Source organism: Macaca thibetana, chromosome 1 (genome assembly GCF_024542745.1).
Source record: "Macaca thibetana thibetana isolate TM-01 chromosome 1, ASM2454274v1, whole genome shotgun sequence".
Lineage (NCBI taxonomy): Eukaryota > Metazoa > Chordata > Mammalia > Primates > Cercopithecidae > Macaca > Macaca thibetana.
In genome coordinates this window covers 52,580,056-52,605,918 of record NC_065578.1, presented here as the reverse complement: position 1 = coordinate 52,605,918, position 25,863 = coordinate 52,580,056, and the positions used below count along the sequence as shown (strand labels likewise).

Genomic DNA, 25,863 nt, shown 5'->3' with positions numbered 1-25,863 from the left:
CTCCTTGAGGTGTGAGGGGTTTTAAGCAGGAAATTTGCATGGTAAGATTATCTTCTTAAAACCCAGTGTTGACAAAGATGTGGGGAAATAGACACCCTTATATTCTGTTGGTACAAGTGTAGATTGGAGCAGTGTTTCAGGGGGATAATTTGACACATCCTTCCAATGTTACATACATATGCCCTTTGACCCAGCAAGTCAATCCTGCAGAAATGTCCACTCACAGGCAGAGCAATACCTGGACAGAATTCCAGTGGTGGCACTACTGGTAGCCAACTAAACTGTGAAAACAACCGAATGGTCATTCACAGGGCAGTGGATGGGAAAACTGGGAGATCTGTAGCGTGAAATATTAAGCAGCCATCAAGGAAGAGTTAAATCTAATCTATGTGTGTGGACATGTGAAGTTCTCCAAGATAGGTTACAAGTGCAAAAGTCGTCGCAGGCTTATTATATGTGTGGTCCAAATCCACTGCATGAATAAAAAGAGATGCACATTGATATGTGCACATATGGATGGAAGGTGCATGGCGGGACCCACAAGGAACCAGAACCTGGTGGCTCTGCAGGGAGTAAGGGTGGGGACTGGGGAGGAGGGCATTTCTACTTCTTATTTTATACCTCTCTGTAGTGTTTGACATTTTGCACAACAAGCAAGCATTGCTTTCATGATCAAATGTCTTTAATATTAAAAATCTTTCTTTGAAAATTTGCATTTGAAGAAACCCCCCTGCGGCTGCCTGTGAAGGGTGAGGTGGGGGACCCAGGGTGGAGTGGAGAGACCCATTAGGAGTATCCAGGGGGTTTAGATGGCACCTGGGGAGACAGAAGAAGAAGGTGGGTTGGGGAGGTACTTAGGAAGTAGAATTGAGAGGACTGGGTATTTCTTGGTGGGGGGTGGTGGGGGCAGAGGATGGTTCCCACAGGGCCCTGGCAGGAAGCAGATGGTGCACTCCAGATGGGGAATGGAGGAGAGTAACCAAGGTACTGGTGACTAAGGCCGGGACACGTTAAGAGAAACTAACAAGGGATAGTGCGGCACCTGTGGGAGATGTCACCACCCCCAGGCAAAGGGACGGCAAGGCCGCCGGAGCGAGACAGGGTGGCTGTGGGAGAAGGTGCTTGACAGGAGGGACCAGCCTACCCATGGCCTGGAAGGAGGGGGCCTGGAGCAGACACCCCAACCTCACTCCTGCCTCCCCATCTCCTGTTGGAGATGGTACCTCCCGTTGGCCAAACCCAACTGGAAACCACAGAACTTGCCCACGCAAGGCAGCCTCCTGGGTGGCAGCCGGTGGGGAAGAGTAGAGGGGACCCAGCACCCAGACGGAGGGGTCTAAGTTGATATCCAGATTCCTGACTTGGGTGCCTGAGGGATGGAGGGTCCCTTGGAGATGGGGACAGAAGGAGAAGCAGGTTTGCAGGAGGATAAGAGTACCACTGGGGTCTATTGCAGGTGGATCAGGCTACCTGCTTCACCAACAGCCCCGCAGTCTGTTGGTGGTGGTGGGGTTGAGAGATTGGGCTGGAGCTTAGATCCCAACTGGCCTAGTTTCCCATGTCAGACCCTTTTCTTACAGTGACCCTTTGAGTTCACCCACCCTGCTCAGGCACACAGGCCTCTGAGTGTAAAATGGGCCCTAGATGGCTTTTGTTGGAGGCACACATCAGGGATGCTGGGCCTCCCCCAGTTTTTCAGGGTTGTCAGGCACTGCTCTGGGGCCCATGGACTCGTGGGTGTGTGGTCTGGCCTTGTAAGACAGCCTAGGGACACAGGGTCTCAGGCTGGGTGAAGCAGAGAGGAGCGGGCGTCTTACCAAAGCTTGCAGAGACTCGCCTCAGGACTGGAGGGCCTTGGGCCACAGCATTGTACCCAGGCAGGAGAAGATCTTGGAAGAGCTTGATTTTGCTGTGAAAGGGTCAGCTGTGTGGGAGGCAGGGGGAGGGGGCACAGTGCCACCACTCTGTAGGGGACTGGAGTTCCTCCAGGATGGCGACCAACTCCTCAGAGGAATGAAGATCCTAGAGCGACGTAAATAGGGTGTTTGCAGGGAGAACAAGGAACCCATTGGCACCATCAGCACATTCCACAGGATTCTATAATCACATTAGCTCCCAGGAGGGTCCAGGAGGGACAGGACAGCGGGGTGGGGCAGAAAAGGGGCCAGGAACCGCCTCTGTGCTGAACTTGCCTACTCTTCCCTTCCCTACCCCATTCTAACGCTTTTAAATCTCTCCATCTAATTGCCCCTCCCTGATCCTAAGGGGAAGCAGCCTTTGTGAGGAAAGGGACTCGTCTAGGGTCATACGCTCTTGTCTGGGATCTACTCCTGACCTCAAATTCTGGCCTTTCCTCATGGGAGGCTATTTTCCCAGTCCCCTTTGGTAACAGGCTCACCCCCAGACCCTGCAAGGCTGGTACATAATTTATGAGATCCAGTGTAAAACGAAAATGTAGAGCTCCTTGTTAAAAAATTATTCAGCATTTCAGGATGATGCCTGCAGAGCATTAAACCCTTCCAAATGCAGAGTCCTGTGTAGCTGCACAGATCGCAGGCCCTGGCAGCCAGGCCGGCCCTCAGTGCTGCTTAGTGCTGGCCTCCTCCTTCCTCCACCCCATGGCCCCAGTCACCCCCTAGAACCTAGAACCCTACCTGCCCAGGGAGAAAAGTCCTCCTAGGCTCTAGGTTAGGCCAGGGGCTCCTGGGTGTCCTACAGACCCTGGGTGTCCCTAGATGGCACTGGGAGGCATCATCTCCAGCAGTCTGTGGGCTTCCTGAGGGACTCCCCCAGAGTCTGCAGTTCCTGGCACAGGCCTGTGGGTATTTCGTAAGTGACAGAGTGCATGGCTTCTGACATTTAGGGCAGCTTGGAAGCCCCTCCCACTCTGACTCCCTGTGCACAGCCAGGGGAAGCTCCCAGACTCAGCACTTCCTTCTGGGTTTACCCAGGTCCAATCAAGGCCCGCAGCCAGGCATCCCATTCTCTGGTTCCCCATGACAGGATGGGATGGCCCCTCCCATTCTTGGGAAAAAAGTGGACTAAGGCGGATTAAGGCGATAAGGGGATTTCACAGAGAGCAGCTGTAAAGCTCTGTGACAGGGTGAGAATTAGTAGATTAATATCCGGGGCCAGGCTCTGGGCTCGGGGCTCTGGGCCCACATCTTTGCTGATAAATGTTGGTTCCTGTTCAAGAAGTACAACTTCTTCCAGACAGAAGGAGTTGTACTTCTTGAACAGATAATTGATACTATTCCCATTGTACAGATGAGAAACTACAGCTCAGAGTCAAAATGCTTAAAGATGGCTGATGTGCAATTTAAACCTAGTTCTGACCCAAACTGCCTCCCAGGTCCTTGGGCCGAGTCAGGTCCTGCCCCTACCCTCATGGCCCTCACTGTCTAGTCACTGAGATACACACGGAGTGAGACGCACAGGGAACTCAGTGGAGGGAGAGGTCTTTGTGGGTAGGGCAGTCAAGGGAGACTTCCTGGAGGAGGTGGAGGAGAGAAGCGCATGAGCTGTCTTTGAAGGGCAAACGTTACTCTCTTCAGGGTAGGGTATGTGTCGCAGGTAAGCAGAACAGCCTCAGCAAAGGGGTACAGGAGGGCTGGACATGGAGGGTCTGGGATCTCCATACACGACCTAGGAGTTCAGAGGTCCTGGCAGGGGGTCCCTCGGTGGGCAGCAACCAGGCTGAAGTTCTCGGCCTTGGTCCTCTGGGCCAGGGAGCTCTGGATAGGGGCAGGCTGGACACTCTGGGGCAGCTATGAGCAGGAAGGGGCCCCATTCTGGGCTGCAAGGAACAAGGATGAGCTCAGCTGCAGAAAGGCCGTGCGGTTAGACTTGGGTGGTCCAGGCGGCAGAAGGAGATAATCAAGGACCTGTCTCACACAATTTGCCCTGCTAACTCCTGGCCCTTGGTCCAAGGATCTGCAGAAATCTCAGTTCCAGCAGGCAGCCCCCCAACTGCACAGGGTGACAGCAGGCCCAGAAGCTCAAGGGCCTGCCATCTCTTGATCGGGTGCTTACACTACCCAGGTCCTAGGACAGAGTTACAAGAGAGGAAGACAGTGATGATCAAGCTCTCAGAAACACTCATTTGGCAGATGGAAATACTGAGGCTGGCAGTGGGAAAGAACTTACTCCAGCCTATACCTCAGCTAATAGAGGGAGTGGCAGGCTGAGTACGTTGATCTAGGATGGGTCTTTTTGTTCTTTTTGGAAAGAGAAGCAAATATCAGTGAGCACGCACATGTCAGGGGCCACTGGGGCAGGCATTATGGTTTGTCTTGAGTGTGTAAGATGACATCAAGTTCTCTGTCCAAGGACACACAGCTGAAAAGTGGGCAGGTGACTTCTTTGCCAAGTCTCAGTTTTCTCATCTGTGCAGGCTGGGAGAGGCTCACAAGGAGCAAAAGAATGGCTTGAGAACCTCTCCACACTTGTCCATGAGAGTGGCTCCTGGCAACCAGGGTTAGATCTAGAGGCTTGAATGTATAGCAAAAGTAATTCATAGATAGTATTGTGAACGTCCATCAGGAGGAATTAAATGTCTGGTTGTCCTCTTTTTGTGATATTAGCTGTTATTTAAGAATGTTGACTAGATCAATTTTCTCATTATTTCACTAGGGCTTGCAAAATGAAGATATTCTGATATTCCTTTATCATTTGTTACCTAGAATATCTCTATCAAGGGAAATTTCTCTTTATCAACTATTAATTTACCATGAAGCATAGTCACTGCAAGTGTTACAGTCTAAGTAAGTATGTGATGGGATTAAATTTGCCTTTTCTGAAAGAAAATCTCAAAGGACCAAATAGTGTAAAATAAACAAAGAAAATTGTTAAGCAGACAATTGTTTACAAAATTGTTTACCTTGTGGTAAACTAATAGTTGATAAAGAGAAATTTCCCTTGATAGAGATATTCTAGGTAACAAATGATAAAGGAATATCAGAATGTCTTCATTTTGCAAGTCCCCAAAACCACTATACTGTAAAGATTCACAAGTAAATTCTTCAAAGCTTTTTGGAAATAGATATCTCCAATGCTATGTAAGTGGTTCCAGAGCATAGAAGAGCTTCCAGTTATTTTCATGAAAGCCATTTAACACTGATAGCAAAATGCAAGAAAGCACAGAATAGAACACAATAAGTCAGCTCACATTAATATTAAGGGTGCAACTATCCTAAGTAAAAAAATAGTTCTAGGAATATACTTTAAAATACAGACACACATTAAAGCTTACTGTTGTAGCAAACCTTTGGAGTTTATACCAGAAGTGCAAGGATGGTCCAATTTTTAAAAACCAATTAATTTAGGTTAATACCAATAATGTAATATTAATATAAATGTCATGTAAATATAGTACATCAAAACGGGAAAATCATGTTATTTCCCTTATAGATTTCAAAAAGGCATTTGATAAAATTCAACATCCATTCCTGATTTTTAAAAACTTCTCAATAAAATGGAAATAGGTGGATATTTCCTTAACTAGACAATATCAAAACAAATGCCATCCGTTTGCATAATGATGAACAATTTGAAGGATTTCCAATACATTCGTGAGCAAGACAAGGATGTCCCCTTTCACCAGCCTTATTTAACATTACTTTGGAGATATTAGCCACTATAATTTCACAAAAAAATGGAAGTATAAGTATTGGGAAGAAATAAAGAGACAAAAGTGCTGTGTTATTTGCATATGATATGATTTTATACTTGAAAAGCTTTAAGAAACTATTACAAATAAGATGATTTGGTGTGATAAATGGGTAAAAATTAAAATATAAAAATTAATAGCTTTCTTATATGACAATGAGTTAGAAAAGATAAAGAAAAGATTCCATGTACAAAAGTAGCAAAAAATTATAAAATATCTTGCAACACATTTAATAAGAAACATGCAAGATCTATATGAAAAAAATTTTAATGCTACTGGACACCTAAAAGACAATAAGAATAAATGGAAAGAGGTGTCCTATTTTGGAAAGGAAGATAGTATTTTGACAAAATCAATTCCCTAAATTAATGTATACATTTAGAATGATTCCAATAAAAATGAAAATAGAGTTCTTCCTCAATATATAATGGCTAGAATATAGTAGATATTTAATTTTAGCTTATGTGAAGTTCAAGATAGATATTCCTGATTGGCAGGTTTTTCTCTCCCTTTCTTTCTCTCGCTCCCTTTCTCTCTTTACTTCCCCTCTCCTATTCAGATTTCTTTAATCTCGTGTCACTCTTATTTTCAACACATGGTTTCCAAAGTGACTGTGCTCATCTGCCTCCAGCTGGTAGAGGAACATGAATGACCAAACATTGAAGGTTTTTAGGGGCCAGTCCTAGAAGTGATACACATCACTTCCACTCACATTCCATTGGCTAGAATTCAATCAATAATACGACCACATTTAATTACAAGAAAGGCTAGGATATGTAGTCTATCTGGTTGCTTAAGAAATAGAGAAATTGAGTTGAAGCACTTTTTGTCATGGGAAAATTGACAGATTCCAAAGTTCTCATGAAAAACATTCAAGGATAGCTGGGGAACATTATAAATAATTTTATGCAGATTTTGACAACTTAGATGAAATGGACAATTCCTTAAAAATACAACTTTAACAAAAGTGACACAAGAAGAAATAGAGAACCCAAATAGCCCCATATCTATTAAAGAAACAAAATTTACAATAAAAACCCTTCCCACAAAGAAAACTCCAGGTCCAGATGGTCTTTGCTAGTGAATTCTATTAAACTTTTAAGGAAGGAGGAAATAATACTAATTCTACACAAACTATTTCAGAAAATAGAGCTTTTAAAAATCAGCAATGAATGCCAATTTTTGTCATCTATAGAGAAAATAATATGAACCCTTCCTCACTCATTTTAGGAGGCCAGTATAATCCTGATATCAAAACCCAGTAAAGATATTACAAGAAAAGGAAATACAGACGAATATTCCTCATGAATAGAGATGTGAAAACTCGTAACAAAATGTTAGTAAATTGAATCCTGCAGTATATTAAAGGAATAATACATCATAACCAAGTGAGGTTTGTTCCAGAAGTGCAAGATTAGTTTAACATTCAGAAATGAATGTAATTCACCATATTAACAAAATAAAGGAAAAAATCTGCATGATTATTTCTATAGGTGCAGAAAAATCATTTGACAAAATTCTAAATCTATTCATTATAAAAAACTGTCAGCAAACTAGAAGTAGATGGTAAATTACTTGAACTGATAAAGGTCATCTACTAAGCTAACATTATGCTTAATGGTGAAACATTTAATCTCTTTTTCCTAAGTTCAGTAATAAGGCAAGAATGTTTACTCTCACCACGTGTATTTGTCATTGAGCTGGAAGTTTTAGTGCATTAAAGTAAGAAAAATAAAAGGGGCCAACCATGGTAGTTCATGCCTGTAATCCCAGCACTTTGAGAGGCCAAGGCAGGAGGATCACTTGAGGCCAGGAGTTCAAGACCAGCCTAGGCAACATAGTGAGACCTTATTTCTATACACACACACACACACACACACTAGCCTGGCTAATGATAATTAGCTACTCGGATGGCTGAGTGGGGAGGATCACTTGAGCCAAGGAGGTTGAGGTTACAGTGAGCCATGATCGTGCCATGGCACTGTACCCTGGGTGACAGAGGATGGCAGACTGAGACCCTGCCTCAAAAAAACCGAAATAAAAAACACAAACGTTGGAAAGGAATGAGTTAAAATGTGGAATTTGCAGATGATATATTGTTTAATCAGAAAACTGTGGAATTTATGAAGAATTACTAGAACTAGTAAATAAATTTAGCAAGTTTGCAGGATATGAGGTGAGTTTATAAAAATCAATTTTATTTCTATATGCTAGAAAAAAATTGAAATGAAATTTTAAAGTATCATTTACATTGTCATCAGAAAATATCAAATACTAGAAACAGCAAATAAAATATATGTAAACATGTGTCTAAAAATACGGCTAATGAAGACTTAATATGGTTAAGATGTCCATTCTCCCCAAAATGACCTGTAGATTCAACACAATCCCTATTATAGTAAGAGTAGGCCCTTTTAAAGAAGTAGACAAGATGATTTGAAAATTTATGTGAGAATTTAAGCATCCAGAATAGCTAAAACAACCTTAAAAATGAAGAACAAGTTTGAAGAACACTGCCTGACTTAACGACTTACTATAAAGCTACAGTAATCAAGACAATGTGATATCAATGTAAGTATACGCAAATAGAACAAAGGAACAGAACGTAAAATTCAGAAATAGATCTCATGTATATGGTTGAGTTTCAACCAAGGGACCAAAACAATTCATCAGGGAAGGAACTTCTTTTTGCACAAATGGTGTTGGAACAACTGTATATTGATATGGGAAAATGTTAAACAAAGTCCTTATCTCACTCCAAACACAAACATTTATCTATATGAATCATAGACATAAATGAAAAGCCATAATCATAAAGTTTCTAAGGAAAAAAATAGAATGTTTTTGGGATGCTGAGGTATGCAAAGATTTCTTAGAGGTCAGAACATAAAATAACCATAAAAGAAAACAATTTATAAATTTTGAAATTAGACACTTCTGCCATCAAAAAACATCATTGAAAAAATGACTTTGGGACGCCAAAACGGTATTATCGCTTCAGCCCAGGAGTTCAAGATCAACCTAAGCAACAGAGTGAGACCCCCATCTCTACAAAAACAAAAAACAAAAAACAAACAAACAAAAAAAACATTAGCGGGATGTGGTGGCATGTGTCTGTGGTCTCAACTACTCTGGAGGCTGAGGTGGGAAGACTGCTTAAGCCCAGGAGGTCAAAGCTGCAGTGAACCATGATCACACCACTACGCTCCAGCCTGGGTGACCCTATCCCAAAAAAAAAAAAAAAGAAAGAGAGAGAGAGAAAGAGAGAGAATGAATAGGTGAGTTACAGATTGGTAGAAAATATTCACAAAACATAAATACGTGTATGTCTGTGTGTGTGTGTGAGACAAAGGACTGGTATCCAGGATATATCAAGTTCTCCTACAACACAATAATTAAGAAGATAAACAACCTAATTTTTAATTTAGGCCAGAGATCTTAACAGGCACTTCACAAAAATTATGCAAATGACCAATAAGCAAATGAAGAAATGCTCAACACCATTAGCCATCATGTAAATACAAATTAAACCACAGTAAGATACAACCACCCAACCACCAGATAGTTAAAACTGAAAAGGTTGACAACACCACAAATATAGCAAAAGTTGTGGATCCGTTGGAATTCTTATATACTGTTGGCAGGAATAGAAAATAGTATAACAATTTTTTTTTAAGTCTGATAGTTTCTTACATGACTAACACACACCTACCCTCCTACCTAGCAGTTCCACCAAGAGAAATGAAAAAATACATTCACAAAAAGATTTGCATAAGAATGTTCATAATGGCTTTATTCATAGTTGTCCAGAACTGGAAGCAGCCCAGGTATCTATTGGTAGGAAACTGGCCAAAGAGACTGTGGATTATGCATGTAATGAAACATCATGGAGCAATGAAAAGGAGCAAACTGTTGCTTCAGAGAACAACCTGGATGAAATTTTAGAACAAGCAAAACAAATCTGTGATGAAAAACATCAGTTGTTGCGTCTGGGATGATGGGAGTGGAGACTGACCAGGAAGGAGCATGAGGGAATCTTCTGGAATGATGGAAATGTTCTATGTTTTATTTTGAATAGTTGCACGTGCATACAATTGCCAAAACTTACCAAACCAAACACTTGAAAATCTATGCATTTTTTCTTTATATCTAAAGTAGACCACCATAAAAACTAAAAGAATAGCTAGGAGGATGACACAAGAAATAAAGAATCCAGAATTAGACACAAACACATATGACAATGTAGTTTTTCTAATGAATGGGTAAAAATGGATTATTTAATAATGATATTTAGGTAACTGGAAAAAAGTAGGTTGAAACCGCATATCACTTCTTACACCAACATTAATTTTGAATGGATCAAAGATCGAAAGGTAAATAAATGAAATCATGAAAGTACTGAAGCAAACATGTTTCATTCTTTTGTTGTTCTTTGTCTGGAAAGGCGAAGGCCTTTCTCAAAATAATTCAAACCCAGAAGCCATAAAAAAAAAAAAGATAAATGTGATCACACTAAAATTAACCACATCTGACTGGGGGGAAAATACCATAAATAAAATGGAAGGAAAATGAATGAACTATTATATTAAGAGAGACCACTCTTTTTTTTAAAAAAGATTAATAACCCAAGAAAAAAATGGGCACAGGGCATGGACAGATGGCTCACAGAAAGTGTATGCAAATGGCTTCCAAATACATGAAAAGATGTCCCCCTAAATTACAATAAGAGAAGATGCCAATACAAATGGCATGAAGTTACAATTTTCCCCAGCTAGATAACACAGATAAAAAATATTGATAATATCTTACGTTGGTAAGAGTGGAGGGCTCTCCCTTGCCTTGTTAATGGTAATATAAATTGATAACTCTTCGGAGGACATTCTGGCGATATCTATCAAATACAAAATTGCACTCACCCTGTGACCCAGGCATTCAGCTTCCAGGAATTAATTCAACAGATACACTTCCACATATCCAGAAAGATGAATGACAGAGATATCCATTGCATCCCTGTTTACGGTGGCAAATAATAGCCATCAGGAGGACGCTGGTTAAATAAATGACTGTGTCTTGATATAATGGAATTCCTTGAGATTGCTTGAAGTATACCAGAACAGTTGAATGTGGTCCCTCAGAACACAGACTCTAGAGCTAGGATGGCTGGCTTCTAACCCCAGCTCTGCCATTTACTGACTGTGTGACCTAGAGCCAGTTCCTTAACCTAATCTCTCTGTGCCTCAGTTTTTGCTGTCTCTAAAATGGGACTGGTAAGAATGATAATGATGATAGTAATAATAACAGCAGCAACAACAATAGCAGCAATAATGCCACCTACCTCAAAACTGTGCTGAAAATTAAATAGGCAAATATACACAAAGCGTTTAGATCAGTGGTATATGGTAAGGACCGTGTGTGTTGGCTAGAATTATTACTGATCTAAAACAATTTCCAAAATATATCAAGTACAAAAAGACAAGATATGGTTTCAGTGATAAAAAATTGGAGACTTCAGGATAGTTCTACATACTTATGCTTGCATAGGCATGAAATATCTCTGGAAGGGTACATTTTAGAACAAGCAAAACAAATCTGTGATGAAAAATCTCAGTTGTTGCCTCTGGGATGATGGGAGTGGAGACTGACCAGGAAGGAGCATGGCATGAGGGAATCTTCTGGAATGATGGAAATGTTCTATGTTTTATTTTGAATAGTTACACATGTATACAATTGTCAAAACTAAAAACTACAAATTGCATCTGAGGAGTAACCAGCAGTGGGAGACCCAGTTCTTACTGAGTAACTTTTATACTTTTACGCATTTTTTTTTTTACAAAGTATATATGTTATCTATCCAAAATTTTAGTATTAAAAAAGACAAATCTTGAAAGGAAAGTCCCTTGTGTTCTGATTATGGTGGTGGTTACATACATTTGTACATGAGTTAGAATTCATAGGATTGTACATCAAAAGAAAAAAGTAAATTTTCCTATATAATTTTTTAAAAATTAAAAAAGAGAAAGTCCCTTTGGCCTCAATACATAATACAGCGCGCAAGCCTGGGGAATGGGACACCAGCAAGGAAGTGACTGTGTTTTGTGGAGGAAGAAAGTCTTGGAGCCAGGGAAGGAACCACAGCAGCGGGAACAGAGAGAAGAGGGTTCGGGGCTGTGTGGGGAGACGCCTGGGCTTGGTGCTTCTGTGAAACACACGCTGTCTGCCAGGCACTGTCCCTGTGTTCTCTCCTCATCACAACCCCAAGAATGGCGGCTGCGGCCATTCCCAGTCTCTGTGTGAGGTTCAAATGACTGGCCTGGTGTGTAAGCAGCAGGGCCTCTGAACCTGGCCTGTCTGACTCTAAAACCTGTGCTCTTTTTAGCACAGGAGGTTCCTTTTCCCCCAGTAAATTAGATCCAGGGGAGTCTGGGAAGGCTTCAGAGAGGAGGTGACATTTGAACTGGAGCCTGGCTGAGTTTTTCTAGGACTTCCGTCCTGCGCAATCCTAAGCAGCGCCATTCACAATGCGTTCTCTGGGACTGGTTCTCCCTGAAGTTATGCAGTGCACATGGCAGCCATGGGCAGCAACTCTGAGTTCTTCACACAGAGATGGAGAAGGTGTATGAGGAAGATTTTGCTGTATTACAAACCACTTTCCAAATGCAGTAGTTGCTTTAAAACAGTTGGCTTTTACAGGCCAGCAGGGCAGTTCTTCGGATCTCAGCAGGATTTGTTCCTCTACCTGAGTCAGCAGGTGGGTCAGGTTAGGGTGATCAACCTTCCTGGTTTTCCTGGGACTGTCCCAGTGATAGCCCTGAAAGACCCATGTCCCAAGAGAAACCTTAATCCTGGGCAAACTGAGACAATTCGTTGACCCTGGTTGACTAGGGGCTCTCAGGTCTGGGTGGGCCTGGGCTGTGGTGGCTGAGGCCTCCCTCCATGGGGTCTCTCATTGCAGCCAAGCCCAGTCACTCTCACGGCAGCAGTGATGGGCCGGAACAGTGAAAAGAAGCATGTAGGGCCTCTTTCTTACAGCTGAGGCTGAGAACTGGCCTGTTGTCACTGCTGCCACATTCCGTTGGTCAAAGCAAATCATAGGCCAGCCCAGATGGAGGGGTAGGAAAATGGCACCACCCCCTCTCCACCAACCCGCTTGATGGGAGGGACTGTGAAGTCACATCGCAAGGGTCACAGATATGGGAGGGGGGTGGAGACCTGGGGCCAAGTGTGTAATCAACCTGTCACAGACGGGACGTCCTGACTCAGGTACAACACTAAACACAGTGACATCAACACAACTGTCCAGTGGAACCATAAATGCTTATTGTTTTAAACCAACAGGTGCAACTGGGAGGCAGTTTATTACACAACAAAATCTAACTGACGCACCTTCCCTAACACTTGTGATATATTTGGGGAGTGGCAGGAAGTTCAGTGTGGCTGGAGCATGGTGGGGCTGTTGGAAGGTGAGGAGAGAGAGGGAGAGAAAGAAGAATGGCTGGGGCCAGGTGTTTTCTCCTAGACGAGCAGGATGAGAACAGGAGAAGGACCATGATTCCTTTATACCGGTGGAAAGACTGAGGCCCAGAGAGGACAGTCACGCGCTCAGGACCGCACAGCCAGTCAGCACAGTCAGGGATTGGAGCCAGGACTTTCCCTGCCAGGCCAAGGGAGGACATGGGAGGAAGGAGGGGCTTGGAGGTACTTTTGTAATTTCTTTACTCGAGACCAAGAGGCCATCAGCTATTTGTAAAGAAATGGGGGTGGGGGGTACTGTTAGAGATGGGTGGGTATTGAAATCACTGGAACTTCCCAGGGCACTTGTACTCCTGCAAGCCTGTGTTTATTTATTCCTTCAATTTGAATGATTTTTTTCCTTGGGGCTCCCTCTGTATTTTAGGTAGCAAATGGATCTGCAGGTGTTTAATGAGGTTGGAAAATAAAGGATGCAGAAGCCTTGACCAGGGTTCTCTTGCCTCCTGGGGAGGCCCTTCAGGCCAGGAATCAGGCCGGCTCTAGGGGAAGGGCCTCCCCAGCAATGTTCTGACCAAACCAGCCCCTGGCAGTCCCACTGACCGGCCACTAGTTTGTAGCAACTTTGGACTAGTCACTTCCCTCCTGGGACCTTGGGCTCCTCCTCTGTACCTTGATGGGGTGACGAGGTGAGACTCAGTGTGTGTGATAGGATTAGAGACGCCAAGGAGCATTCAGGCATTGTAGGCTGGAGGCCTGGTTTGAGCAAACTGGTGGTGGCCGGACCAATAGGGACCTGTGCAGGGGACATTACTGCCCCCAAAGTGGCTTAGAGGAAGTTGGTAGAGTGTGGCACCCCACCAGTGACTGTGAGGAGACAGCAGGGGCTCTGTGCTCTCTTGGAAAGGGCAGATGGTATTCTGTTTGACCAGCAAGCCTACTGTGTGCCCAGGGCTTACACATACCCTACATTGACCCATGGAGGCTTCTCTGCACTCCTAGGGGGAACTGTCAGCTGCCCCAGTGGACAGATGAGGAAACCAAGGCTCGGGAGGAGAAGCGGCACATCCCATGGCACACAGTAGGTGTGACACAAGGCAGCTGACTGGCTTCCAGGCTCTTCCCACAAATCTGCCGAGCTTCTGCCCTCCCAGCTCCACCTGCCAGGACTAGGTCCTCTCCGCTGGGCCTGCAGCTGCGTTCTCTGCCTCTGCTCCGTGGACTGACGCCTCACGTGAGCTCCCTGGCCTCTGGCTTCTGGTGGGTTCGCTCAGCCGGAAGGAGGAGCAGGAGCTCTGTGGGTGGGAAGGAGAGAGAGGCTGGCGGGTTCACTCCCTGGTTCCGTCCCTGCTGAGCCAGTTGTGTTCCTGTACCGAAGGCCACTGGCCCTCTTCCACTGCCTCGGCCCTCACAGGGCTCCAGTACTGCTGCCTGCCTTGCCCTGTGAGTCCAGGGGTGGTAACTGCTCCCCACGGTTGCTGTCTCGGGGAATTTAATCATCCCTTCACCTGTCATTAAACTCACTTCTGTCACACCTATGAGAGGGACCCTTGGAGACACCCTGCCCCCACTCCCAAAGAACTCCGGACTTTGTCACCCATACTTGTTCCTCTCCCCTCTCCAGCCTCCCCAGGCCCTCTCCTGTGAACAGTCCATCAGGGCTGGGAGGAAAGCAGGCTGAAACCAGTTCCCAGCGAAGCAGCATTCACCAGCATCTACTTCATACCTCCCTTTAATCCACTCACTTTTCTCTAAAAGCTTTTAAAAACAAAATGAACCTGAGTATTTTTTTAAGTATTTCATTTAGAATAGTTTTAGATTTACAGAAATATTGTAAAGATAGTTCAGAGATCAACTCACTTCTTAAATTTTATTTTAAAAGGAAACATTTCATTATTTCTGCAAATGGAAAACCAGCATGACTTGCTTCAAATAGACTTTAATCTTAAAAATGAACAGTGGAAACAACACAATGTTATTAAATTTTAAAAATTAAAATAAAGAATTAACAGTCCTATACAAGTCGTAATAAATCTGATTGATTACAAAAATGCAGTCTGTGCAGAGTTGGCTGGTGTGTGTGTGGGGGGGGTGTGTGTGGGGGTGTGTGTGTGTGTGTGTCTAGGAATAAGAGGAGGCAATTCAACCCCCTCACAGTGCTGGACCATCCCCAGGTGCCACGTGGCTTTTCTCCATGGCCCGTGTTAATGACCCTGCTGAGAGCTCTCCGAGGAATGGGCCAACCATGGCACAGCCCACATTTACGGAGCACCCACCTTGTGTGGGCTCTATTCCGACGACTTACATACATTCCCATTACAGCCTCCCAACCATCTGATGGGGTAGTACGTACACCATTATCTCTACTTTTTAGGTGAAGAAATGGAGGCAGGTTAAGTAACTGGTTCAAGGCCATAGCCAGGAGCCACATCAAGGTAGCTGGACCCCAAAGCCTGCACTTTTACCCACTGTGTTCTGCTACCAAGAGCTGGAAAACGGGGAACTGTCTTTAAATAGGAGTTCAACAGTTTTATCTCCCCCAACCAACTTTGTACCCTGACATTTCTCAGTTACACAGAAAAGTTGAAAATGTGCTCCTCCTTCACCTTCTGCCATAATTGTGAGGCCTCCCCAGCCATGTGGAAATGTGAGCCCATTAAACTTTCCTTTATAGGCCGGGCACAGTGGCTCATGCCTGTAATCCCAGCACTTTGGGAGGCTGAGGCTGGCGGATCACTTGAGGTCAGGAGTTCAAGACCACCTTGGCCAATACGGCAAAATCCCCTCTGCTGGAAAAAAAAAAAAAAAAAAAAATTAGCCGGGCGTGGTGGTGTGTGCCTCTAACCCCAGCTACTCGGGAGGCTGAGGCAGGAGAATCATTTGAATGCAGGAGGTGGAGGTTGAGTGAGCTGAGATTGCACCACTGCACTCCAACTCCAGCCTGGGCAACAGAGTGAGACTCTGTCGCAAAAAAACAAAACAAAACAAAACAAACAAACAAAAAAACCTTCTTTCTTTTTTATAAGTTACCCAGTCTCCAGTACGTCCTTACAGCAGAGTGAGAACAGACTAATACACTCTGCCTCCCCCAGTTTGCTTTCCCCTTCACCCATCCCCACTGATGGGGAGCGGGCAACACCCTCCTCCTGGCTGGGAGGCCTGGGTGACAAAATTCCAAGCTGGACCAGATGGTGGCAAGTGCCAGCTGGGATGCAGCAGTCTCAGGGTCTCTGCCACAGACTCACCATGTCACCTTGGGCCTCGCCTTCCATACCTGCAAAATGGGGACAATGAACTTGCTCTGAGCCCAGGGATAAGGAACGATTCTTGGTCAGGTTGGCACACCCCAGGGCCTTCCACAAATAGCAGTTGAACCACCCCATCCCCCGGGGCCTCGGGCACAAATCAGCAGCAGAGAAACGCCGCGGGGCCCAGCTGGCCTAAGCACAGGCCGGATCATGGAGGAGCCAGGCCAGGGCCCCTGCAGCCGCCTAATTCCAAGCTGTCAGCATGATGCATGGGACAAATTAAATCCATAAATAAAAGAAGAGTGGCCGGTGGCATCTTGGCCACAACTGCACTTCTTGGCAAACATTGGCAGGGGATGGTAGGAGAGCCACTAAGAAGGCCCAGTCAGCATCCTCTGTGTCCACCGGCCTGCCCCACAGGCCACCCAGAGTCCGGTCACCAGGCCTTCGCTTGCCCTTATTCCTGCCTCGTGTGTGTTCTCCCTGACTAGCTCCAGACACAGCCACTTGCTGCCTCAGCCCCGGTAGTTCCTGATGCAGGAGAATGGGACCTGGTGGGAGCCAAAGGGCTTCTGGTAATGAGGGGCTTGGGCCAATAGTCTGGGTTCAAGGCCCAGTCTTGGGGTGAGGGCTGTCCCCGACCCACTGTGTCTGGTACCCAATAAGTCAGGAGTGAATTAACTCCCAGCTCCACTAGGAATCTCTCCTCAGGACCCTCATACCCTGCATAGTAACCACTCCCTTCCCATCCTCCAAGGCCATCATTGGACACCTCCTCCAGGAAACCCTGCTGGACTGACCCAGATTCAGCCACTTGACTCCCAGGTTCATAGGCTTCTCCCAAAGTGGGAAAGTCCTGGGCTGGGCCCGGCCCACCAAGAGCTTCCGTGGCAGCCTTGTTTAAAATTCCAGTGTTCTCCTTGCCTCAGCAGCCCCAGCCCCCATTCCCTGCTTTAGTTTTTGTGCATAGTCCTTATTGCCATCGGTCATGATTTTCCTGATTTCTTTATTTTCTGGCTCCCCCCTAGAATGTAAGTTCTCTGAGGGGAGGGTCTTTGTCCTTTCTGCTTGCTTTTGAATCTCTGTGTGTAGAGCAGCACCTGTGTACATGGCCTCAAAAATTAGGCAACGGACAAATAAAAGGTAGGGTGCACAGCATATGCAAAGACTCAGGTGTGATCGGGCTTGGGAAAGAAGAAGGTGTGACAGATGGTGGGCATCCCAGAGCAAGGTCCTCAAGAGATGAGGCGAGGGGAGGAGAGCAAGGCCCAAATAGAGAAGGGTCTGGAATGCCAGGCCAAGGTTACAGGGTGATGAGGGCTATGGGAGGGTGTTAAACATTCATTCCATGGACAGGACACAGCCTGCACAGTAGCTTTCTTTCTTCTCTTTTTTTGCTTGTTTGTTTGAGTCAGCATCTCACTCTGTTGCCCAGGCTGGCATGCAGTGGTGTGATTACAGCTCACTGCAGCCTGGATCTCCCAGACTCAACTTTCAGAGTAGCTGAGACTATGGGCATGCATCACCATGTCTGGCTAATTTTTTATTTTTAGTAGAGATGAGGTCTCACTATGTTGCCCATGCTGGTCTTGAAGTCCAAGCAATTCTCCCACCTCAGCCTCCCAAAGTGCTGGGATTACATGCGTGAGCCCCTGTGCTTGTTTTTATCAAATTGGTTGCAAACATTTAAAAGATAAAAGATCAGGATATTTTACACAAAAATCTAGATCTATTTTCTTGAAAGCTTTTATTGAAGAATCAGAAGATCTGGTCTCATTGGGTCCCCATCCCTGTCAGGCAACCACCCGCTGGAGTGGGTCTCACTCCCCAAGCCCTGAAGGCCAGTGGGCTCTCTGGCCCTGAACAAAGCTAGAAGCCCCCAGCCTCTTGTCAGGGTCTCCAGAGCACCTGGCCCAGGCCTGGTCCTTGGATGGATGCTGGGTTGATGAATGAATGAATGGAGAACAGATGAATGCAGCAAAAATGAGAGTAATAATGCCGCTCCCTGGGCCCCACTTTCCCAGAGAAGCATGGAGGTCCTGGTGTTTTGTAAACTTGGAAGTGCCAGAGACGAGTGTGGTGGCTCACACCAGTAGCCCCAGCTCCTCAAGAAGCTGAGGCAAGGGGATTGCTTGAGCCTAGAGTTTGAATTCAGCCTGAACAACATAGTGAGACCTCATCTCTAACACAAAACAAAACAAAAACCAACTTGGAAGTCCTGGCAATAATAATAACAAGGAAATAAACATGTATGTAGCATTTACCAGGTGCCCAGCCCCATTCATAGCAATTTTCTTCTGTTATCTACTTTGTTCCCCCACCCAGCATGTAGGACCTCATCCCATCCTGGGAGCAGTATGCCACTTACAGGGCTGGTACCCAACTTAATTAATGCAGGTAAAGTGCCTAGAAAAGAGCCTGGCACCCAGCAGGTACCCAGCAAGTGCTAGCCATTGATGTACAAGTCAGGCACTTCCACCAGCAGTGAGCTTGAGTGGTGCCCAGATGAGGCCGCCGAAGCTGGGGGAGGTTGAGAGACTCACCCAAGTTCACAGGATGATTGGTAGGGAACAGATGGAGAAATATGTGGCACTGGGGGCCCCCACCAGGGAGCCTGTTCTGGTGAGGGGCTGGGTACAGGGGCAGATCTCTGGGTAGAGCAGAAGGCTCTGGTCACGGGACCATAATTCTGGTCCTGGTTGGGGGTTTGGGCTTCCTCCACTCCCTTCCAGCCCTGCAGTCTGAACTCAGCACTCTCCCTCCTCGCTGACCCACCCAGCAGGCCCTCTCAGTGTAGCAACTCGCCTTACAGATGGGGACGCCAAGACCCAAAGGAGAGGCAGCCTGGCAGGGGAGAGGCCCCTGGGTCTCTGATCAGACCCTCCACATTCCAGTCCCAGCCCTGCTCCTTACTAGCCCTGAGACCCTGGCCAAGTCACTTAACTATGCTGGTTCTGGGTCCTCACCTTGTATGACCCGTCAGAAATGTGTACCCTGCCCCAGGCACCCGGCTCAGAACCTTGCATGTATCATTCCATTCATTCCTGACAGCAGCCTCATTCCATGCATGGGGACTCTGAAACGCAGAGAGGGGAAGCAGCTTTCCCGGGTTCACACAGCTAGGAGTGGATTCAGAGTCAGGACTCAGACCAAGGCCTGGGTGAGTCTAAAGGCTGTGTTCTTGAAGTGAAGGAAATAATATGGGCCTCATATAGTGGTTGTGAGAATGTAAGGAAATAATAATACAATAGTAGCTAATGTTTCCATCGCTTTTCGTTATTGGGCCAGGTGCTATTGTAAGCCTTTTTAACATATTACTAGTTTAATCCACACATCAATACTATTGACAGGCATCAGTGCTATTATCATCCCCCGATTATATATCAGGAAACTGAGGCACAGGGAAACTGAAGTGATTTGGCCAAGGTCACAGACAAGTGTGTGGTAGAGTCAGGGTTTAAATCCAAGCCTTCGGCTCCCAAGTCCTTATTTTTTTTACCCACTACTCATGAGCGCAGAGCACCAGCCTGATGGGACGTGCTGGATCTGAAATCCCCATGGGCTTTTCTCCTACCTCCAGCATTATGATGTCAGCAGCAGAGCCAGCAATGAGGACACAGGGCTCAGGGATTCCTGTCCCAGACAGCTCCCCATCCCCCTCATTCCAGCCCCACCGTAGGATCTGGTTGGGTCTGGTTGGATAAACAGGCCATCACCGCTGGGAAAGAGAAGTATCAGCCTAAGAACAATTCAGGAGCTATGCCATCCATCTCCCTAGAAACCTGGGGCAGGGCTGGTCCAGCTGATGCTGCCTGTTCTCCATCCTCACCAGGGCTGTCCCTCTCCCTCAGTTTCCAGAGCCTAGACCTGGGATCCCACAGCAGGCCCCGCGGAAGCCATGACCATACTGAACATACTCTTTGCCTTCTCCTGTCCTATATCCCACCATTCCAAGTCTTCTTAAGTGAGGAGACATCTCCAGCCTTGCTTCAATACGTGCTTTCCAACTTCTACACCTGTTTTCCTGCGGTTCCCTCCGTCTGAAGGCTCTCCCACTCTCCTCTGGAAAGACTTCCATCTCCCTGCAGGTAGGGTTCATCTTCCCTTCCTCTGAAACTCCATGGATGCACAGCACCACACACCACTGTGATTGTCTTGTTTGTCTCAGCTCCTAGACTAGGCACCTAGTAATTTTACACAAACCCCTCCAAATGCACAGCAGCACACACCACTGTGATTGTCTTGTTTCTCAGCTCCTAGACTAGGCACCTAGTAATTTTACACAAACCCCTCCAAATGCACAGCAACACACTCAGAAGCATACAACCACACAGACGTATAGCAAAGCTCTCTTCACCTAGGGTACATCCAGACACCCCAAGGGCCGGTTACACAAAGGCACAGGCACATGCACATGACCCTCTAACCAGGACACCCGGGTACATGCTAATGGTGACGCAAGCAACAAGTTGACATCTGGGAGCTTAGACACACACACACAGGCACACACATAGCATACTTCCAAGCGCACACAGACTCAGCTATCCATACAAGATCACATGAAGAAATAGCCCTCTCCACACGTGGATATGCACACACGTACAGTCATGTAGAAACACATTCACATACAGAAGTGCCATCTGGTGTCGGTGCTGGGTCATTCCCAGGGTGGGCTGGGCGGACTGTGGCCTGAGGCTGGGAAGGCATCTCCTCGGAGACAGGTTGGGGGTTCAAGGGGCAGAGCCTGGGAAACCAGGCCACAATCCCCCGCTGGAGTTCACTCATGGAGGGGAAGAGAAATGATGTGTCTATTGGGCTCCTAGGGAGAATGGGGTGAGGGGTGGGGAGAGGGTGGTCCTGAGTGGGAGGGGGCCTCTTGGTCTGATTCCTGGCTCCGGTTTTCTTCTTGCCACTTGAGCTTCAAACCATCCCCAGCCCAGGAAGACCCTGTCCCCAGGCCTGGCTGCAGGCCATTGCTCCAGGCACTCTTGACAGCCTTGCCCCTTACGTAGTAAAAGACGGCATTTACCGGCATTTACTGAGCACAGGGCCAGACCCAGGGAGAACTTGCACCCCAAGTGCCTCACAGGTTCACCCTAGTCCCAGCCCGGCAATGCTGATACACAGATCACAATGTGCCTCACTTCAGGGATATCATCTCCCATGATGCTCTCCACACCTCTGACACCTAGGGATCATTCTGCCCATTTTCAAGAGGCTCAGAGAGGTGAAGGGAATTGCCTGAAGTGACCCAATCCTCCCAAGGTGTCTCCTGGTCCCTGGGCCCCAGGCTGGGGCTGGGTGTCCCTCAGTCCTCACCCACTACCCGGGAAAGTGGCAAAAGCAGGGACAGCCCAGGGTAGGGGAGACAGCAGTATAGATGTTGCTGGACACAGCCCAGTGAGGAACCATAAACCATAAGGGCTGGAGATGGTGCATCAGGGACTACACATTCCACTCACAGCACCCACACAAGCAAGGGTGGGGAAGAGACCTCAGGGCTTTATTTGTAAGTGGGTATATTCGTCTGTTCTCATGCTGCTATAAAGACATACATGAGACTGGATTATTTATAAAGAAAAAGAGGTTTAATGGACTCACAGTTCCATGTGGCTGAGGAGGCCTCACAATCATGGCAGATGAAGGAGGAGCAAAAGCACATCTTACATGGCAGCAGCCAAGAAAGCGTGTGTAGGAGAACTGCCCTTTATAAAACCATCAGATCTTGTGAGACTTAGTCACTATCAAGAAAACAGCATGGGAAAAACCCATCCCCATGATTCATGTCCCTCCCACAACACCTGATTGTGGGAGCTACAATTCAAGATGAGATTTAGGTGGGGACACAGTCAAACCACATCAGTGGGGTACCTGGAAGTCATCTGGAAGTCATGACATTTCATTCACTCAGCACATATATTTATTGAGTCACCACCCTAGGAATGGAGGATGCAGCGGCAGACACACCAGAGGCCTTGCATCTGGGCCTGTGTACTGGTGGGGACACATCCAGCCCTGTGCTGGGGACCACCGTCTTGAGACTAGTCACCGCCACCAAACCTTCCTGTTCTTTCTCCAGTTTCTTCTTCCTCGGGTATAGTCTCCTCTGTTTTGGAGGAGAGCAGGTGGTGTCACCCCAGTGACCATGATGGCTCACAGTGATTGAAAGCTTACTATGTGCCAGGCCCCTGTGATTCAGTTAAGCTTCAGTGAGGTAAGTACTTCCATCATCCTCATTTTACAAAGAAACTGGACACATGGAGACATTGAGCCACCTGCCCAAAGTTACACAGGTAGGACATGTGGCAAGGCTGGGGTGTGAACCCAGGAAGCACCTGCACACAAGACCACAGAGCTATTCCTCCCCTACCGGCTCTGCAGTGTGTGTATGGATAGGTGTGGGGGTGGTTGGTGCAGGACAGGGGGAGGAGGCTGTCAGGGAGTGGGTTTCCAGGATGAAGCAGAACAATCAAATGTCTCTGCTGCCTTGTCTCCTTCCCCTTCTCTCTCCCAATTTCGCTCTCACCTCACTTGATATGACTCACCTGGCCTGATAGTGCTCCTAGCTTCACTCTAATGCCTTCAGCGCTTCCTTGCTGCCTTCAGGATACAGTCCAAGACGCTGGGCTTGGCATTCGAGGCTCCAGGAGGCGCCCTTTCCAGCCCCACTTCTGCCAGGCACTGCATTGTGCTCTGTTCACAGCGACCTGTGAGCTGCATCCCCAGCCTGTGCCTCCTTACCCTGCTGTCTGCACCTGGTCCTGTCTGCCTGGAGCACTCTTCCCCCGACTTTCCCCACCCAGCTCACTCCCATCAGACTTCAAAACAGCTCCAGGCAGCCTTCCCTGGGCCCCAGGTTGGGCTAAGCCCTCTCCTCTGCAGTGTCACAGCCCGGTCTGTGCCACAGCCCTGATCCACTGGGTTGTCACAGTTTCCACCTCCAGCTGCCCCCAGGATGGGTCCCCAACATTACCCAGCATGCAGCCTGGCACAGGGGCCCTGGGTGGACCTGGATTGTGGGTGAGGTTTCAAGGCCCCTGGAAGATGGCTCCACAGGCAGTGAGAAGTGGAGGAGAGGACAGCGTGGGGACCACGACAGGTGAGGTGTGGGGTCCGGGGCACAGGGAGTCAGAGAGGCCAGAGGGGTCTGGGGACTGGGTGCTCCAGGGCTTGGTTCGTTGAGGTCCCAAGGACAGTTGCCCAGGCTGGTTCACAAGGTTGTCAAGGTCCAACCACAAACATCCCATGAGACTATGGCCAGGCTGTGGCCCCAGTATTAAAAATCTATATCGATTATGGAGGCCAGGTGCGGTGATTTACGCCTATAATCTTAGCGTGATCCTACCCTTGGGAGGCTTATGTGGGTAGATCACTTGAAGCCAGGAGTTCGAGATCAGCCTGGGCAACATGGCAAAACCCTGTCTCTACTAAATATACAAAAATTTAGTCAGGCATGGTGGCGGGCACCTGTAGTCCCAGCTACTCGATAAGCTGAGGCACAAGAATCACTTGAACCTGGAGGCGGAGGTTGCAGTGAGCTCAGATCGTGCCACTTCACTCTAGCTTAGACAACAGAGAGAGACTTGTCTCAAAGAAACAAACAACAACAACAACAACAAACCAAAACAAACAAAAAAAAAACTAAAAACAAAAACAAAAAACAACTGTACCTATTATGGAATAATAGGTACATAAAAAAGAGATGCATGTTGCATTTTATAAGAAATGTTGGCCAAAATCATTTATTATCTACATTAGGACCTTTCTGAGAAAGTAAAGGCTTACACTGAATAATTATGTTGAGACAACAGGTGTAAACCAAGATTGTCCTAGAAACACCAAAAGTATGGCCATCATTATGAAGCATTGTAATAATGAGCACCTTTGAACCCAACTTCAGCATGAGAGCATGACCAATGCTGTGAGCTTCTTCCTTGTCCCATTCCCCTGCCTTCCCTACAGAAGTAACTACTACCTTAAATTCTGTGACTCATTTTCTCATTAAAAACAAACAAACATACTTTTATCACATATGTATGAAAACCTAAACAATATCATTTAATTTTGCTTGTTTCGAAGCCTTACAAGTGTCAGATCCTGTTGTATGTAGTCCTCTGCAACAGGCTTTTCTCACTCCGCATTATAATTCTATGATTCCTTCTTGTAGTCGGCCACAGCTATGATAGACTCACTGCCACTGCTGTATAGGATTTCATTATATGGTGATGCCACAATTAATTCATTTTACTGTTAAGGACATTAGGGTGGTTTCCATGTTTTTATCACAATAAACAGCACTGCTATGAATATCCTTGCTCCTGTCTCTGGGTGCTTGCATGCATGTGTATCTCTAGGGTTTACACTTAGTAATGAAATCGCAATATTCTAAAGCGGTTTCAGCAATTTACACTGCATTAAGAGCATATAAGGATCCCCGCTGATTCCTGCCTCTGCCATGCTTGCCACTGTGGGACTCCTTTTCCATGGAAAATCTTCCTGTGGTCTTAATTTACATTTTCCTGATTTCTATAAGGCTGAGAGTCTTTTCTTGTGGTTTATTTTTCATTCATATTTTTCTGCTGTGAAATTCTCATTCATATATTTCGCTCTTTTTTAATTGAGTTGTCTTCTTACTGATTTGTAAGAATTCTTTATGTATTCTGGATAGTAATGCTTTGTGCATTATTTGTGCTATAATATATTCTCCCAGTTTGTGACTTGTCTTTTCAACAATCAGAAAAAAAATTAACTTGGACAAAGAAGAGATTAGGCATGGTGAGAAACACTTCAACAGAAACAACAGTAAAACATTACTAACATCCTCAAAGAAATAAGAGAAAATATTGCATCCATGAAAAAAGAACGAGATACTCTAAAAAGCAGAATAGTCAAAGAACAAACAAAAGGCTTTTGGAAATACGATAAGATACATTTCTGAAAAACAACAAAAAACTGTTGAAGAGTTGAAGAAAATTTCCAGAATGAAGAGCAAAACGGGATGAAAAATAGGTGAAAAAAAGATATAAGAAATATAGAGAACTGGTCCAGGAGGGCCAGTATTTGAATAATTAAGGAGTTCCTGAAAGAAAAAATAAAATCATTATAGAGGTACTTCTTTTAAATTTTCTCCAAAATGAAGATGATTAGTTTGTCGGTGAGGACTCACTGGGTGCCCAGCACAGTGAATGGAAATCGATTCATTTCAGGACACACTAAGGCTGAGCAGGCATGGTGGTATGAGCCTGTAGTCCCAACGACTCAGGGGGCTGGGGCAGGAGGATCCTCGCGCCCAGGAGGTCAAGCCTGCAGTGAGCGATGACTGTGTCACTGAACTCCAGCGTAGGCGGCAATGAGATCCCTTCTCTTAAAAGAAAAGACCTACTGAGGACACAGCTTCCAGAAAGAGAGAACAGAGTCTCTACAGAACAGCCTTGGACTTTTCAGCAGAAACTAGAAGACAATGGAGCAAGCCTTCAAAAG

General features: G+C 46.1%; 2 protein-coding genes across 2 annotated transcripts in view; one reads left to right on the top strand and one right to left on the bottom strand.

Annotated features, from left to right (window-relative positions):
- The window catches only part of MAGOH (mago homolog, exon junction complex subunit), a 176,677-nt gene that overhangs the window by 40,674 nt on the left and 110,140 nt on the right, over positions 1 to 25,863 (top strand). The gene's annotated exons all lie outside the window — the stretch shown is intronic.
- Positions 1 to 25,863, bottom strand: part of MRPL37 (mitochondrial ribosomal protein L37) — a 911,410-nt gene that overhangs the window by 854,778 nt on the left and 30,769 nt on the right. The window lies entirely within an intron of this gene.